Below are 18,000 nucleotides of genomic sequence, written 5' to 3' on the forward strand. Positions count from 1 at the left end.
CTTTTTATTGCAATATAGCAAGCTAAAATAAAATTCAATTTAATCATTTAATCAACATTTTAATACTTTTTATAGACACAACTATGCAGAATATAAATATCAGTCCCTGTTAGATCAGCAGGTTAGAAATTACATTATAACATTAAATTCTTTTTAAGAGAAACTGTATTTACATGATGCCAAAATAACTGAGGAAAGCGAAATTTGGGGTTGGCCATCTGTGTTTGGACTCTTCATGTGTTATGTGTTAGTGTCCTTTTGTTCCTCCAGAAGTTCTACGTATCATACAGGTATAAATTAGAGCATTGATAGCTCCTGTTCAGTAATGGGACAGTACCAATTAAACACAAGTGTTTGGTGGTCTTGGTCATAGAACAAGAAGTAGCTGTGGTGATTAGTCCTGGGATAAATTTTGTTTACTATTTTAAAATAATTATAAACTTAAAGGTGGAGGTACCCAATAAAACAATTAAGTATGAAAGCTATGTGACAAGAGAGGGATAATTACTGTATTTTAAATTGCGATTTTAATAGATTTCCACTACTGGAAGAGGTGATCAGATTTTTTAAAATAGAGTAAAGTTAAAACCAAATGCCAATGCACTGAAGCTTTGGGGATGCAGTCTCAGATACATCTCATTTAGTGCTTTTGACCTTCTGCCGGGCATAGGATTATATTCATATTTTAGTGATAGGAAACTGAGCCCTAGCTCAGTTAATAAGTGGATGATACAAAATTCTGAATTAGCTTTTTTCACCCAGGGCTGTGTGTGCTTTACCTCACATATGAGAAGGGAAACAGTACAAAATTAAATGGCAGTATCAGACAGAATATGACTACATACCCGCCCCAAACAATTGCTGAATAATATGAGGAAATGATTAACTTTACGTGTCAACTTTACTAAGCTCAGAGATGCCCAGAGAGCTGGTAAAACATTATTTCTGTAAGGTTATTTCTGGAAGAGATTAACATTTGAATCGGGAGAACCAGTAAAGATCTTCCTCACCAAAACAGGTGGGCATCATCTAATACTTTGAAGGCCTGACTAAAACAAAAAAGGTAAAGGAAAACTGAATTTGCTCTTTACTTGAGTTGGGACATCCATGTTCTCCTGCTCTTTACATGAGTGCTCCTGCTTCTCGGGCCTTTGGACGTGGACTAAGTTGCATCATGAGCTTTCCTGGTTCTCCAGCTTGCAGATGGCAGATAATGGGAACTCTCCACCTCCATAATCACATGGGAACTCTCCACCTCCACAATTCTCATGACATCTCTCTCCCTCTCTCTCTCTGTCCCCCAATCTCCTATTGATTCTGTTTCTCTGGAGAACCCTAATACATATGAGTAATAAATATTCTGTATGAATATTGAATATGTGGTATAAACTGCTAAAAGTTAGGCTAGATCCCCCTGGAAAATAAGCCCAAAACTTAAATCAATGACATTTCATGTAAAGAAACTAGAAAAACAGAAAAATTGAGGAAATAAAACTGAAGTAATGGATAAGAATAGAATCAATGAAGTAGAAAACAGAAATCAGTAGAGAACATACATGAAACCATGGTCTGGTTCTTTGAAAAGATAAAATTGATAAACCTCTAACCAAACATCAGGAGAAAAAGACAAGAAATAAATTACCAATGTAAGGTGTGAAAGAGGTGATATCACTACAGATGTATAAGTTATTAAAATGATAATATGAATATTACGTACAATGCTATGTCAGTAAATTTGAAACTTTGGTGAAATAGCAAATGTATTGAAAGACACAAACTACCAAAACTGATTCAAAAAAGACTTATTAGATAATCTGAATAGTTTTATATTTCTTTTAAAAATTGAATTTGTAACTAGAAACATTTACCCAAAGGCAGTGTTGGGCCCAGATGGCTTTATGAGGAAATTGAATGAGTTATTTAACAGAGAAATAATACCAAAACCAGAAAATAGAAAAGTAGGAAGTACTTCCCAACTTATAATATGAGGCTAGCATTGATTTTACTCTAATACCAGGAGAGTAAATAAAAATCCCTCATAAACATAGATGGAAAGACCTTTTAACAACAGTTTAGCAACTCAAATCCAACAATATCTAAAAGGGATAATACATCATGACCAAGTGAGGTTTAACCAAGTAATGCAAGTTCAGTTTAATATTAGAAAACCTATCAGTGTAATTCATCACATTAATAAACTAAAACAGACAAGCCAAATGGACATCTCAATAAATGCTGAAAAAACATTTAACAAAATCCACCAATCCTGATGAAAAGCTCTTAGTTAACTGGTAATTGAAGGAAACGTTCTTATCTGATTTTTTAAAAAATCTGTGAAACTATTAATTAACATCATACCTAATGGTAAAAGATGAATGCCTCTGTGGGGGGATGGGTAAAATAGTCTATGGGGATTAAGGAGAGCACTTGTGATGAGCACTGGGTGCTGTATGGAATTGCTGATTCACTATGTTGTACATCTGAAACTAATATAACACTGTATGTTAACTATACTCAATTAAATACTTACAGTTAAATCAGTTGAAAGGACTGATCATTCCTAATGTTGTCAAGGATATAGTATAACTAGAATTCTCAAACCATGTTGATGGGGACGTAAAATAGTACAACTATTTTATGTTGGTTTCTCTCTTTTTTAGTGCTTTCAATTGTAATTGAGCGTTTTATATGATTCAATTTTATCCTCTTTCTTGATGTACCATGTATAATCTGTTGGGGTTAATGTAGAGCATGAAATCAGCCATAATACCTGGCTTGCTAAAATGTAACACAGAGGCCACAGGGGCAGGGAAGGTTTGGAGAAGGGCGTAGGCCTTTGGAATGCTGAGGCCTGCGTGACCACTCTGCCATGGGAATGCCGTGGGAGTTGCCTTCACCGAAGATTTCTTGCTTTCTTAGTCCAAACAGCTGCCCTGTGATCTAAGAGATGTATGCATTGTCCCCCAGGCTATGTTTAGCAGAACTGGTAGACCGCGCATATTAGCATATTGTATCTTTCCTGTAAACAGATCCTCCTAGTTCCAGTAAGACCCCTTGTCACACATCACATGCTTGAGAAACAGTGATAAAGATTTGTGATTATCCTCAAGGACCAATAAAAGCAGGAGCAAAGAAGGGCAAAGTGTCTTCGTCTCTGAACAATGACCCCCTTGCCTTCTCCTCTCTTTTACAGCAAAAGTTTGGAGTAATCTTTTATCTCTCCTCAGTACAGGGATTGCTGGCCATTCCTGGAATAATCCTTTTAAGAAATACTTTTTGTAGTTGCCCTAGGGTTTATGCATTTTTAAATGGTTTGAGTCCACCTTCAAATATGCTATACCACTTACTGTGTAGTCTACGAACTTTATACCAGTATTTTCAGTCCTCCCTCTCATCCTTGTGGCATTTTTCTCCTGCATTTCACTTATCCATGTACTGTAATTACCCAATAAATTGCTACTGTTACTGCTTTTAACAAACAGCTGTCTTTTTTTTTTAAGTTTTTATTTAAATTTTAGTTAGTTATGGGTACCTGGGTGGCTCAGTCAGTTCAGTGTCCACCTGTTGGTTTCGGCTCAGGTCATGATCTCAGGGTCATGAGATTGAGCCCTGCATTGGGCTCCATACTCAGCGGGGAGTCTGCTTGAAATTCCCTCTCCCTCTCTCTCTCCCCCTCCCGCTCAATCTCTTTCTCAAAAAAATAAAATGATCTTTTATAAAAATTCTAGTTAGTTAACATATAATGTAATATTGGTTGCAGCAGAGTTTAGTGTTTCACCACTTACATATAACACCCAGCACAAATGCCCTTCTTATACCCATCACCCATCTAGTCCATCTCCCACCTTCCTCCCCTCTAGTAACCCTCAGTTTGCTCTCTGTAAAGAGTCTCTTATGGTTTGCCTCCCTCTCTATTTTTTTTCCATCCCCTAAGTTTCATCAGACAGCTGTCTTTTAGATCAATATATATTGAAGGAAAAAATTAACAATTTTAATTTATCTTTATCTATTTTCTGATGCTTTCCCTTTCATTATGTAGATCCAGGTGTGTGACCTGTATTTTTTTTTTCTGCCTAATGAACATCTTTTAACATTTCTTTCAGGGAAGATCTGCTGGTGATATATTCCCTCAGTCTTTCTGTGTCTGGGAAAATCTTTATTTCTCCTTCATTTTTTTTTTTTTTTTTTGGTAAAGATTTTATTTATTTGAGGGAGAGAGAGAAAGCGTGAGCAAGTGGGAGGAGTAGAGGTAGAAGCAGGCTCCCCGCTGAGCAGGGAGCCTGACATGGGGCTCTATCCCAGGACCCTTGGATCATGACCTGAGCCAAAGGGAGATGCTTAACAGACTGAGCCACCCAGGTGCCCTTTCTCCTTCACTTTTGGAGGATACTTTCATTGGACATAGAATTAATGTTGGCAAGGTTTTTTTTTTCTTCTAATATTTTATAAAGATTTTACCCTACTCTCTTCTTGTGTGCTCCAATTCTGATGAGAAGTCTGGTGTAATTATTATTTTTGTTCTTCTATGGGTGAGATGCTTTTCTTTAAGACTTTTTCTTTGCCTTCAATTTTTGCAGTTTCAGTATAATATACCTAACTGTGAGGGGTTTTTGTTTGATTTGGTTTGGTATTTACCATACTTGGTTTTCTCTGAACTCCTTAGATTGTAGTTTGGGGTCTACCATTAATTTTTAAATTTTCTCAGCCATTATTACTTTAAATATCTCTTCTCATCTGTTCTTTCTTCTCTATTTGACATTCCAGTTATACATGTATTATAACTTTTGAAATTACCCCACAGTTCTTAGATGCTCTGGGTTTTTTGTTTGTTTAATTTTTTTCTTTCTTGTTTCAGTTTTGGAAGTTTCTATTAAGGTATCTTGAAGTTCATTAATCATTTTCTCAGCTGTAGCAAGTCTACTGATAAGTATATTCAAAGGTATTCATTTCTTTTATTGTGTTTTTTATTTCTGCCATTTCCCTTTGATTTTTTTTTAAGATTTCCATCTCTGTGCTGTCATTGTCCATCTGATCATAAATGTTTTCAGCATTTTCCATTAGAGTCCTAATTATATTAAACATAGTTATTTTAAATTCCTTGTCTGATTAATCGAATATATGTGTTATATCTGAATCTGGTTCTGATGACTGTAGTGACTCTTCAGACTTCACTTTACTTCACTTTTTTGACTTGCCTGGTATTTTTTGTTTCTGGTGTTAAAAGCTGGATGTGTTGTATTGGGTGATAGGTAATGGAGTAAATAAGCCTTTAATGTTAATCTGGCTAGGAGATGTGTTGTGCTTAATATTTGTTACAGCTATAGATAACTGAACTTTTCAAATTCTTAAAGTGTGCTCATTTTTGTCTTGGCTTTGACTTTGGGGTTTACCTTTGTGCTATTCCTCAGGGAAAGTCTGCATCTTTCAGCACTTTCCACTGTTATACTGAAGGCATTTTAGGGTGGTGAAAAGAGGGGATGTTCTATAATCTTCTTTTTAAATTTCAATATTTTAATAAGCCTATATCTCAGAATAAAGTCTTTCTGGGAGTTTTTGTTCCTATTCTAGGGATATAGCTTTTTCCCCCCTCTCTCTTTCCCATAATTCTTTTCCTGGTGCAGCATTCTCAATCTATTTCCTTGAAACCCTCTTCCCTATTCATTATCATCCCCCCCCCGCCCACCCCAGGTGGGACAGAAGGCTAAAGAAGGTTGAAGTGGGTGGAATTTTGTTCAACCAGCTGGGATGAGATGTAGTAAAATTTTGTGGAAAGCCTTCTGGTAACATTCTTCCCTCTAGAAAAAGGCCTTTGTTAAATAGAAGGATCTAGGTGGTTTTACAATGGCTGTTCTTCCCCTCCCCTTTCCAGGGCCAGGATAATTACCCCAGTTCCTCACCATGAGACCACTCTGGACTTCCTGGACAGAAAGTTCATGAAAGTGTGGGGAATTCCTATGACTACAGCCTTCAAGATTTTCCCTTTCTCACAGTTGTCTGTATTCAGTCTCCAGCAATTTATCAAAATTACTAGTTAAGTAAGTGGTTCTACCAAGGTATAGTGTTGAGGATCTTCTGCCCCATGTAAATAATCTTGGATAATATATTTCTCTGAATTCATCTCTGTCTCTAGATTTCAGATTGATGGCTTCCTTTGCAACCTCTGTTCTCTGATGGATAGGTCCAAATATGGTTGATTGCCCCCCCCCCAGCATTTTCATATAAGGAAGGGAGGGACAACTTTCAAGCTCTTTACCTATCAGAGCTAAAGACGGAAGTGGCACAACTGCTTTGGAAAACAGTTCATCACCTTTTTAAAAAGTTAAATATAGATTTACCATATGATCTAGCCATTCCACTCCTAGGTTATTTCTCCATGAGAAATTATAACATATGTCCATACAAAGACTTGTACATAAATGTTCATAGTAGAACTGTTCATAATATCCAAAAACATTAAATCAATGCAAGTGTTCATCAGTTGGTGAATGGATATATAAGTTGTGGTATATCCAACCAATGGAATACTACTCAGCAATAAAAATAATCAAGTGTTGATACATGTAATGGCATGGGGCAATCTCAAAATAGTTTCACTGAGTGAAACAAGTCAGACAAAACAAAACACCTATTGAATAATTTCATTTTTATGAAGTTCTAGAGAAGACAGATTAATCCATATGACAGAAAGCAGATTAATATCTACATATAAAGGATGAGGATGGTTAAGTGGGAGGAATTACAAAGAGCACAACGAAACTTTCAGGGCTTATACCTATGTTTTCATGTTTACCATACTGATAGTTTCACAGATGTACACATATGTTAAGACCTATCAAATTACACTTCAGCATACACGTTTTATTTTGTTTTTTTTGCCCTAAGGCAGGACTGCTGACCAAAAAAGAAAAAAAGAAAAAAAAACTGAAGTCCATAAATTCTTATACTTCTCCCATCAGAGCAGAGTCTAAGTTTCCACTCCTAGATTATCAGTTGACCTTAATTCATTACTTCCAACCAAAAGAATGTGGGAGATTTGTACTTCCATGTCTTTTAATGTTAGCTTGGAAAGGTGATACAGTTTATGGCTCATTATGTTCTTCCTTGGACCCCAGTCACCATTTTGTAAGCATGGAAAGCCACATGGAAAGACAACATGTAAATGTTTTAGACAAGAGTCCTGATAAAGTACTAATAAACAGCAGCATCAGTTCCCAGTTGTATGAGTAAATAATATCCCCCAATGACCCTCGTCCTCAGCCTTCAAGCTGCCTCAAGTGACACTAAATGGAGTAGCAGTGGGATTTTCTTATAGAACCTGCTCAAATTGAAGATTCATGAATAAATTAAATATTTTTGGTATTAGCCACTACATTTCAGACAGGTTTGCTACCCAGCAAATGATAATTGGAACAGTTATTTATTGACTTCATTTGTCCTTTCTTCATTACCTGTTAATATTAACAGGTAATTAATGACTTCTCGTAAGTGTGAGTATGTATGTGTGAGAAAGGATGTTGACTATTTAAAATATAGCAAAAAATGTATCATTATATGCCCTAATTTTAATATGACAACTTCATGCAAGCAATCTTTTGGGCTTTTATTCCAAACACCTGTATTTTCTTTGGAGGAAATACTATTGATTACACTGAACTTAATGAAAATCAAGCCTTCCCTCTAAATCTTCTAGGGTTAAAATAAATTTAAACCACTCTTTTGGAATTTCATATATACATGCTTGTTTGTGGGGGAGAAAAGGTACTTATTTATACATACAAAATCCTAAAGGAAATTAATATATTTCCTACTTTCATTTTTGAGACCCAGTATTTGTAATTCTTATGACAAAGTGATTAGACTATCTTGAGGTGGTTTGCATTTTTAGGTCTTGATTTATTACATATTTATTACATCAATCTAATCCCTTTATCTAATAAATTAAGTCTAATCTGAAGTCATATCTCTCCATATTATCTAGAATTATCTAGAACATCTGAACCAAACTATAACCAACCACATGTTGTGGCAACCACCAGCAACACCTAAGCTCAGTCTCTGTCTGATTTTATTAGATTTTAAGTTTCTGGGAGGTTTGGTACTTCCCACTGTTAAACTATGTTCTGTTTATATCAGGATAATCTGGGGAAATTTCATATAAATTAAGACATTATTGTGGATTTTAAAGTGGGGATAAACTTTTAATAGGTATTTTTTGAATCATATAAAACCATAGAGCATTTTGTAGATCAAAATAAATACATAATGCTAATTTTATATCATTCTACCTTATTATATAGAATGACAAAAGCCTCGCTAGTGACAGTAAAGGCTTAAGAAGAAGTAAGTAGAGAGTGAAGAAGCATTTGTGTCTTAGAAATGAGAGAAACATATTATATTGCACACTGTCATAGAAATACTTTTGATTTAGTGAACAGAATTTTAAAAGATTATGTCAGACTGACTTGTTCCAATAGGAATCAAAGGGTATCCAGGCAATTGAAGCTATGAAAGTTACTATCATTTCTCAAATAATTATAACCCACCATAAACAAATTCAAAAACCTGAACTAGAATGTATGCAACTAAACCATTTCTATTCAGAGTATAAAATTCTGTACTGATTCAATTAATACAGAAATGTAGATGTCCATGTAGTAATTTATGAAGTTCTGGTATGTATAAAGTTTATCTACCTTATTTTTGTTTATTAAAATGGTAATGTCGGTGATGACTCCCTTTCAGTAGACAATTCAGGCTTTCCCAGGTACTTAACACTGGTATCCAAGATGATCGATGCAGTCAGATACATAGATAGAGGTAGGTAGTTAGGTAAGTTGGTAGGTAGGCAGGTACATACATAAAATGCATTTTACACACACTTGCAAACATAAGATACAGCAATTCTGAGTCACTACTATTCAAATATATGCAAACATGAAGCTCATCTTATTCTGGTTGTCTCTAAATATCTATCCCTCTTTGATAAAGAGGAAACTAAAGTTAGTTCTATTAAACAGAGTCCAGTCCAAAAATATTCTAGTGGAGAGATTAGAATTTCAGTGATGATCCAGTTTCAGTTTTCAGTTCAGGTTTTACTTCTCTTGTTATCGTCCCTTCATCTTCTCCATGGTCCTACATTTAATTTCACAGAATTCACCTGTGTTATTTTGGGAATAGTGTTGTAAGAAAGAAGAGTTAAAACCTGTTTAGGAAAATGCATAGTTGTGTGGCTGGCTCAGCATGACTACTCTGCCGGTAGAAAATGCTGGTGTCTTGAATGGTCTTATTACTGGATATTCCAAAGGATTGCCTCTAACGGACAGTGTATTCAAGATTTTTAGGGAAGATCTGCTGGTGATATATTCCCTCAGTCTTTCTGTGTCTGGGAAAATCTTTATTTCTCCTTCACTTTTTTTTTTTTTTTTTTGGTAAATTTTATTTATTTGAGAGAGAGAGAGAAAGCGTGAGCAGTGGGAGGAGTAGAACATCGTTTGCACAACCTCAGATGTCAGAAACGTTGACATGGGCATGGGCTAGGGGGTTCTTGGACTTCCTGAGCATACTGTTTAATGGAGAGAGAGCTTCCTGTCAAAGATAATCCAGGCCCCAGCTACCTTCCAGAGTTTAAGCTAAATTCACAAGAAACGTACCAGTCCCTGCAGGGATGTGAATCTAAAGTCCACCACTGCTTGTCTGGCCCCAGGCGGGTGACTTGCCCTTGCTGTGCCCCAATTCTGGCACTAAGCACAATTGAGAGCTAAAGAAGCTTTCACTAGTATTTTCAACTGTGACCTCTCCCCAGAATAATCTAACACTTTCCCATTAATCCTTAGCAGTGAGCACATCAGAAGGAAGGTAAGAGTATTTTACATACCTCTATTAAAAATGGAGAGCATTAGGAATAGCCTGGCAAAGTCAGTCAGCGTAACAGGATTTTGAGTATTTTTGGGAAAGATGAAGTATGTCAGTCTCAACTGCACTAGCATAAGATTACGGAGATCATTCTAGTCTTCACCACCAGAGTTCAGAGGTAAAAAGCATGGATTCTGAGCATGCCTAGAACTGAATGCTTGCAGCAGCCCCTGGCCAAGAGCTTATGCTAAGGATATAATAGGAAAACATGTTTGTGACCCTGCGGGATTTAGCGTAAACGTCAGAGCACGAGCAGTTGGGAACGCCCAACTTGCTCAGGGTGGAACACTGCTTCCCCAACTGAAACCTGATTGCTCTTGACAGTAGCCCGCGGGGTCCACAGAAACATGTTTAAGAATAGGCCTCACTTGCGAATGTTACATCATCTAATCCCGTGACCTTCCCCGTGATGTACTACCATTCACTAGGATCACGAGACTCCCCTTGATTGTATTTGATTGTTTACCGCCAATAAATACACGAGGTTGCAGCTGTTTGGGGCAATCGCACTGTTGGCGGTCGCACTCTTTGTGTTTGTCCCCTGCACCCACACTTTCTTTGGCAGCTAACCTGTCTGTGCCTCGTCCTTCTCCGGAATCACACTGTGGCTCCGCAGGCGGTGTCTTGGCAAATGCTGTTCCACTAGTTGCTGTGTCCCCTTAGGCAAATAAGTTAACTTCTCCATGATTTAGTTTCCCCATCTATATAATGGGGCAATTAATGGGGCTTCTTCATCAGGTTGTTGTGGTGATTTAAATATTTAATTTATGGAGTGCCTGGGTGGCACAGCAGTTAAGCGTCTGCCTTCGGCTCAGGGCGTGATCCTGGCGTTATGGGATCGAGCCCCACATCAGGCTCCTCTGCTGTGAGCCTGCTTCTTCCTCTCCCACTCCCCCTGCTTGTGTTCCCTTTCTCACTGGCTGTCTCTATCACTGTCAAATAAATAAATAAAATCTTTAAAAAAAATTTTAATTTATGTAAAATGCTTACAAGAATACCTGACACGTAGGAAATATTAAATAACTGCTTTTTGACATTAAAAAAAAATTTAGGCAATTAAATATCTTCACAGAATACACTGAACATATTAACAATGATCTCATGGACAAATTAAAAACATAATTTATGATAGTTATGGAACAATTTGAGAGTAAGCTGTGACCTCTATCTGTCATTGAGTTTTACACCAAAAAAAGTTCTATTTCTTAATCCTAAATACCCAGTTTTTCCAGTGCAGTGTCCAAAAGGACTGTTAATATTATTGGTTGAAAATACATTATAAATTATATAGAGCTAAGCATATTACTAATTACATATTTTTGCTAATTATGACCAATTGCTAATTATTACTAACACTCCATTTACTCTAAGTAGTTGTTCCTTGGATTACATATCAATTGTAACACGTGATCTAAATATACATTTGAACTTGAGAAGAATCAAACTCATATATAAGATAAAAAGCTTAGCTTTTCAACTAAGCAGATTTGGTTTTGTAAAAGTAGTGTATAAAACACTGCCTTAAATGAACTATGAGAATTTTTAATTATAGAGAAATCTTATCTTCTACAAATATTTTTTTAAAAGAAAAAGAATACTGAGGAATAGAACATTTTTCCTTAAACTCTTATTTTTTAAAATCTCTAAGGCAGTAGTAGAATTACTTATTGGCTCCAAGATATGATTATATACAATTACATTATTTCTACCTGTTCGACCCTTATTAATCATTTCTGTGGAATTGACATTTGGTTACCAATCCATTAGATTTAGCCCAGGCTGAACTCTCCACTATTCTTTTTTGTGCAGATTTAAAAGGACAGTCATAAAATTCCATCTGAGTCTATTCATGAGACAACACTGACCAAGTATAGACCAGTTGCTCACAGTTTATCCAGGAAAGGATTGTGTCAAAATTTCTTCCTAATCTCCTGATGCTAAAAAAATGAGAGACAAATAGCAGTGTACTTTTTTTGGAATGGGGAGCCAAAAAAATTGAGAATATATTGAACTCCCAATTATCATTTTATATTATCCAAATTTTGGATTATAAAGGCNTCTTCACCACCAGAGTTCAGAGGTAAAAAGCATGGATTCTGAGCATGCCTAGAACTGAATGCTTGCAGCAGCCCCTGGCCAAGAGCTTATGCTAAGGATATAATAGGAAAACATGTTTGTGACCCTGCGGGATTTAGCGTAAACGTCAGAGCACGAGCAGTTGGGAACGCCCAACTTGCTCAGGGTGGAACACTGCTTCCCCAACTGAAACCTGATTGCTCTTGACAGTAGCCCGCGGGGTCCACAGAAACATGTTTAAGAATAGGCCTCACTTGCGAATGTTACATCATCTAATCCCGTGACCTTCCCCGTGATGTACTACCATTCACTAGGATCACGAGACTCCCCTTGATTGTATTTGATTGTTTACCGCCAATAAATACACGAGGTTGCAGCTGTTTGGGGCAATCGCACTGTTGGCGGTCGCACTCTTTGTGTTTGTCCCCTGCACCCACACTTTCTTTGGCAGCTAACCTGTCTGTGCCTCGTCCTTCTCCGGAATCACACTGTGGCTCCGCAGGCGGTGTCTTGGCAAATGCTGTTCCACTAGTTGCTGTGTCCCCTTAGGCAAATAAGTTAACTTCTCCATGATTTAGTTTCCCCATCTATATAATGGGGCAATTAATGGGGCTTCTTCATCAGGTTGTTGTGGTGATTTAAATATTTAATTTATGGAGTGCCTGGGTGGCACAGCAGTTAAGCGTCTGCCTTCGGCTCAGGGCGTGATCCTGGCGTTATGGGATCGAGCCCCACATCAGGCTCCTCTGCTGTGAGCCTGCTTCTTCCTCTCCCACTCCCCCTGCTTGTGTTCCCTTTCTCACTGGCTGTCTCTATCACTGTCAAATAAATAAATAAAATCTTTAAAAAAAATTTTAATTTATGTAAAATGCTTACAAGAATACCTGACACGTAGGAAATATTAAATAACTGCTTTTTGACATTAAAAAAAAATTTAGGCAATTAAATATCTTCACAGAATACACTGAACATATTAACAATGATCTCATGGACAAATTAAAAACATAATTTATGATAGTTATGGAACAATTTGAGAGTAAGCTGTGACCTCTATCTGTCATTGAGTTTTACACCAAAAAAAGTTCTATTTCTTAATCCTAAATACCCAGTTTTTCCAGTGCAGTGTCCAAAAGGACTGTTAATATTATTGGTTGAAAATACATTATAAATTATATAGAGCTAAGCATATTACTAATTACATATTTTTGCTAATTATGACCAATTGCTAATTATTACTAACACTCCATTTACTCTAAGTAGTTGTTCCTTGGATTACATATCAATTGTAACACGTGATCTAAATATACATTTGAACTTGAGAAGAATCAAACTCATATATAAGATAAAAAGCTTAGCTTTTCAACTAAGCAGATTTGGTTTTGTAAAAGTAGTGTATAAAACACTGCCTTAAATGAACTATGAGAATTTTTAATTATAGAGAAATCTTATCTTCTACAAATATTTTTTTAAAAGAAAAAGAATACTGAGGAATAGAACATTTTTCCTTAAACTCTTATTTTTTAAAATCTCTAAGGCAGTAGTAGAATTACTTATTGGCTCCAAGATATGATTATATACAATTACATTATTTCTACCTGTTCGACCCTTATTAATCATTTCTGTGGAATTGACATTTGGTTACCAATCCATTAGATTTAGCCCAGGCTGAACTCTCCACTATTCTTTTTTGTGCAGATTTAAAAGGACAGTCATAAAATTCCATCTGAGTCTATTCATGAGACAACACTGACCAAGTATAGACCAGTTGCTCACAGTTTATCCAGGAAAGGATTGTGTCAAAATTTCTTCCTAATCTCCTGATGCTAAAAAAATGAGAGACAAATAGCAGTGTACTTTTTTTGGAATGGGGAGCCAAAAAAATTGAGAATATATTGAACTCCCAATTATCATTTTATATTATCCAAATTTTGGATAATAGTTTACCCATTATTTTCACATTAAACACATATTCAACCAATCAATTAGTAGTATGCACCACAGGGAGTTGGTTAAATATCTCAAACCTGAAGATTCAATCTTCAGATCTGGAATTGCTGACATCCTGAAAACATTTCCTGAAGTTAATAGTGATATTGATATTAGTAGATATAGTACAACATAAATTAAAATACAAATTTTATTATATGTGAAGAAGATTTCATTTTTAATCTCCCTACCAAAAAGATTTCAAGATATTTTTCTTCACAGGACATATGTTATTTTCAATAAATTTTAACACATTCTGAAACAGAGACATCAAACAACTCTACACAGCATTAACCTTGCGATACTGGCTAGGGGAAGCTAATTTAATTACAGGGATGAGCAAGTAACCTTAATGAATGAAGAAGACAGTTGTTCGGGAAAACAAGGTGATTCCTTCCCTTTGAGCAAAGCAGCAGCTTCTCAGCTTCAAATAATTGCTGTGTGGGGTTGTTGGAATTTTGGAATGTGGAATGTAGGTAAATCTTCACTTTTTCACAGGAAACTGGAAGCCCATAATTTCCCTGATTTTAATGTTGGCAACAATTCTAGAGAATTTTAATTATGATACAGGACAAACAAAACATCTTTGCAGGCCAAATTAAGCCAGCTGGCCACCAGTTGGTGAGTCCATACCAACACTCATATTTTCCTGCCTCTGCAGGTTTGCTCATAACATTCCCTCAGCTGAGAATGCACTTTCCACTTGGATTTCTGCATGTAAATCTCCCTGCTAAATGTCTACCATCTGCATGAGCTCTATCTTCTGTTTGTTTGCTTTTTAAAGATCTTATTTATTTGAGAGAACGCAAGAGGGGTGGAGAGGTAGGAGGGAGGGGCAGAGAGAGAGGGAGAAGCAGGCTCCCCACCAAGCAGAGCGCCCAGCATGGTGCTTGGTTCCAGGACCCAGGATCATGACCTGAGCTGAAGGCACACGCTTAACCGACTGGGCCACCCAGATGCCCTTTCTGTCTAAGGATGGAAATAATGTGTTCTCCCTCAGTGTTTATCAAACACTTCCTCGGTACTTACCTACCACTCATTTCACATATCTTGAAAATAATTGTCTCATATCTGTGCCTGATTTTAAAACCATTAACCATAAAAGCATGAATGATTTCTTATGAAATTTAGTATCTACATTCATTTAGTACAATATCTTTTACATAACAGAGTTTAAGTACACAATGAATGAATAAATTCCAGCATTAGTGTCTTTGAAGTAAGCTAATGTAGGGTGGTGGTTGTCAGATGGGAACAAAAATTTCTAATGTTTTAAAATAACTTCATACTATTAAAGATTTATACTTTAACTTCTTCTGAATTCATTGGGATAGGTGTTGAGGCAATGGGGAATATGTGATTATACACAAATGGACATTTAGGCTTAAACCATTTTAACAGCTGACAAAAGCAATTCTAAAAATAATCCTTTAAATTAGTAGAATGAAATATGTTTAATGCCCAGAAAGATCAAAAAGCAATATTTTTCTAAAATTAATATTTGAAATAACAGAATTATCTTATGATTTAATACGAATGGTATAGCTTTATCGAACTAGATAATTTGTATTTGAATAGCAATCTAAGATGGCTCATTACCTTCCCTTGAATTATTTCAGATTGACCTTCAGTTAGACAATGACATTGATTCCATTCTTGAGCTCTGAGTTATGGAAAAACCTTTATTGAACACATATCCCTCCTCTATCCTTTCCCACTGTGCTAATATTTCAAACCTAACAGAAAGAGCAAAGCAATCAAGGTGCAAGAATAGGTACTAAAATCTCCTGTAAAGAGGAGATATAGAGCCTACTTTTCAAGAGTACTTTAATAATTATAAATATATGAAATAAGACTAACAGCAACATAATAAATTTAGTAACCTACATGTGGAGTTCATTTATGGAAGCAAGTATCTCCAAGAACTTATAGGCAATAAAACCTTGACAAGCTCTAAATATTAATGCAGCAAGCTCTTAAAAAGATCCATTTCAGGCCAATTGTTAGACCAGACATGTCAAAAAAATCTAATGTTTAGAACAATACTTTTTATTTTATATAACATTACCTACTTCACCAAATATTTCTTATGTGTTATCTCTTTTCATGAATACAACTCTGCCAAGGAGATAAAGGTAAAATCTGATATCAGTTTTAGAATGAAAAACCAATGATTAGAAAAATTAGGTGACTTGCAGGGTTTTAACTATTAGCAAGTAATAGAGGCAAAGCTGGGCCCCAGTTCTCCTAATAACATCTCTAGGGTTCTTTCTACTCCATCCTCTAGCTAGTCACAGATTTGGAGTATAATCATGGAACATATCAATATACTTTTGTGGCAAAAGGGGGAATTAGTTTTTCTTTTTTAATTTAATTTAGTTAGAAATTGCTAAAATTACCAAAGATAAAGTTTATTTCTTCATCAAAGGACCTGGATGGAGCATTTGTTAGTACTTTCTTGGCGTCTACTCAACACTTCCCCAATGGCTCCAGATCTTTCTTTGGCGAAGGTGTGCTTCTAGGGAAACTGAATAAAGCTTCTCTGTATCTACTACATAGAATAATTTTCACTAATAGTTTTTGTGTAAAATAATGATTGGTTCTTAAATGACAAGATATAACAGATTCTTTGGGTATTATTTCTTTTTTCATTTTTTAAGTCTTCCCCTCATATTTTGCACAATGCATTCCTTAATAGATACCGAATAAGCATTCTTAATGAATCACCTATTGTTCTTAATGGACATCAATCTCATTATTATAGAATAAGCAAAGCAAGATTTTTGAGAAATATTATGTGATTGGAAAATACTTGGTGATATTGATTCATGATGTATCAATGAGTACCTATCATTTTCCCTAACATCTAAATCAGTAATAAACATAATAGCAACAACTTATTGGGGACTTATGATGAGCCCGGCACTGTTTTACCTATATTAACAGTTCATTTAACACATAATTATGCTATAAAACACATTACTATTTGGTCCATTTCATAGATAAGGAAACTAAATGTCTGAAGTTTCTATATAGAATTATTTAAGATTCTTGACAAAGGATTATGTAACGAGTGAGTGACCAGGCCAGGTTTCAAACCCTGGCAGTCTAACAAATGCCATAAAATCTGGGAGCATATGCCACTGGCATCGTACAGGAAGCATAGAGGGTTCCCAAAAAAGGGATGTGGAATTCAGGCTTAAATAAGCGCCTGTATCCTGAAACCAATATTGCACTATACGTTAACTAACTAGAATTCAAATAAAAATTTGAAGGAAAAAAGTGCCTATAAAACTCATCCTGTACTGTACCATCTGCCTCCTCTCCATGTCTATTCTCCATTAATTCCCTTAGTCCAACAGCACTTGCTTCTCTTGCTTCTCCCCCACCCCCCCCCACAAAATGTGTCTATATCATCTGTAGTTTTGCATGTTTCTGGTTTGTAATCTATCTTTTGTGTCCACATTTGTGGGGGTTTTTTCCTCTTTCTGGGTCAGCACAAATAACATGGATTGTATTGTAATCTAATATACTTGAAAACCCTGGTAGTCTGGCACTCCCATCCTCCTGCTTTGTTACTCTGATTCTTTCACAAGGAATTTTGTAAATGTCACACCACCAGTCACCTGAGTGGCCTCCACATTCCAAACTACAAGACTCTGGGTTAGGTCCAGTTTTCAGGGCACTTGGTTTATAGGGTTTGAAATTTACCCTGTGGGTATTAACTATTTATAAAAGTCCCAGAGGGTGATAATTTAAGATAGCTCTTCTCTCCCTTTCCAGAGCTAATCAGAGTCCTTGGAATAAGGAAAGTGGCAATAGATGGGAAAAATGCTTATTACTTGAAAGGAATTAGGTATTTTTCTCTTTGAAGTGCAGAATAGTCTGACCATTTGGGGGTAATCTGGAACATCAGCAGGAGAGGCTGGTTCACAGCTTTGCCCAGTTCGTCAGAGGACTTTCTAGAGTTACCCCAGTATTTTTAATTGAGGGCTTGGAATGCAGAGTTTGCAACCAAAGCATATC

The sequence above is a fragment of the Ailuropoda melanoleuca genome, chromosome 2 (assembly GCF_002007445.2).
Source record: "Ailuropoda melanoleuca isolate Jingjing chromosome 2, ASM200744v2, whole genome shotgun sequence".
Lineage (NCBI taxonomy): Eukaryota > Metazoa > Chordata > Mammalia > Carnivora > Ursidae > Ailuropoda > Ailuropoda melanoleuca.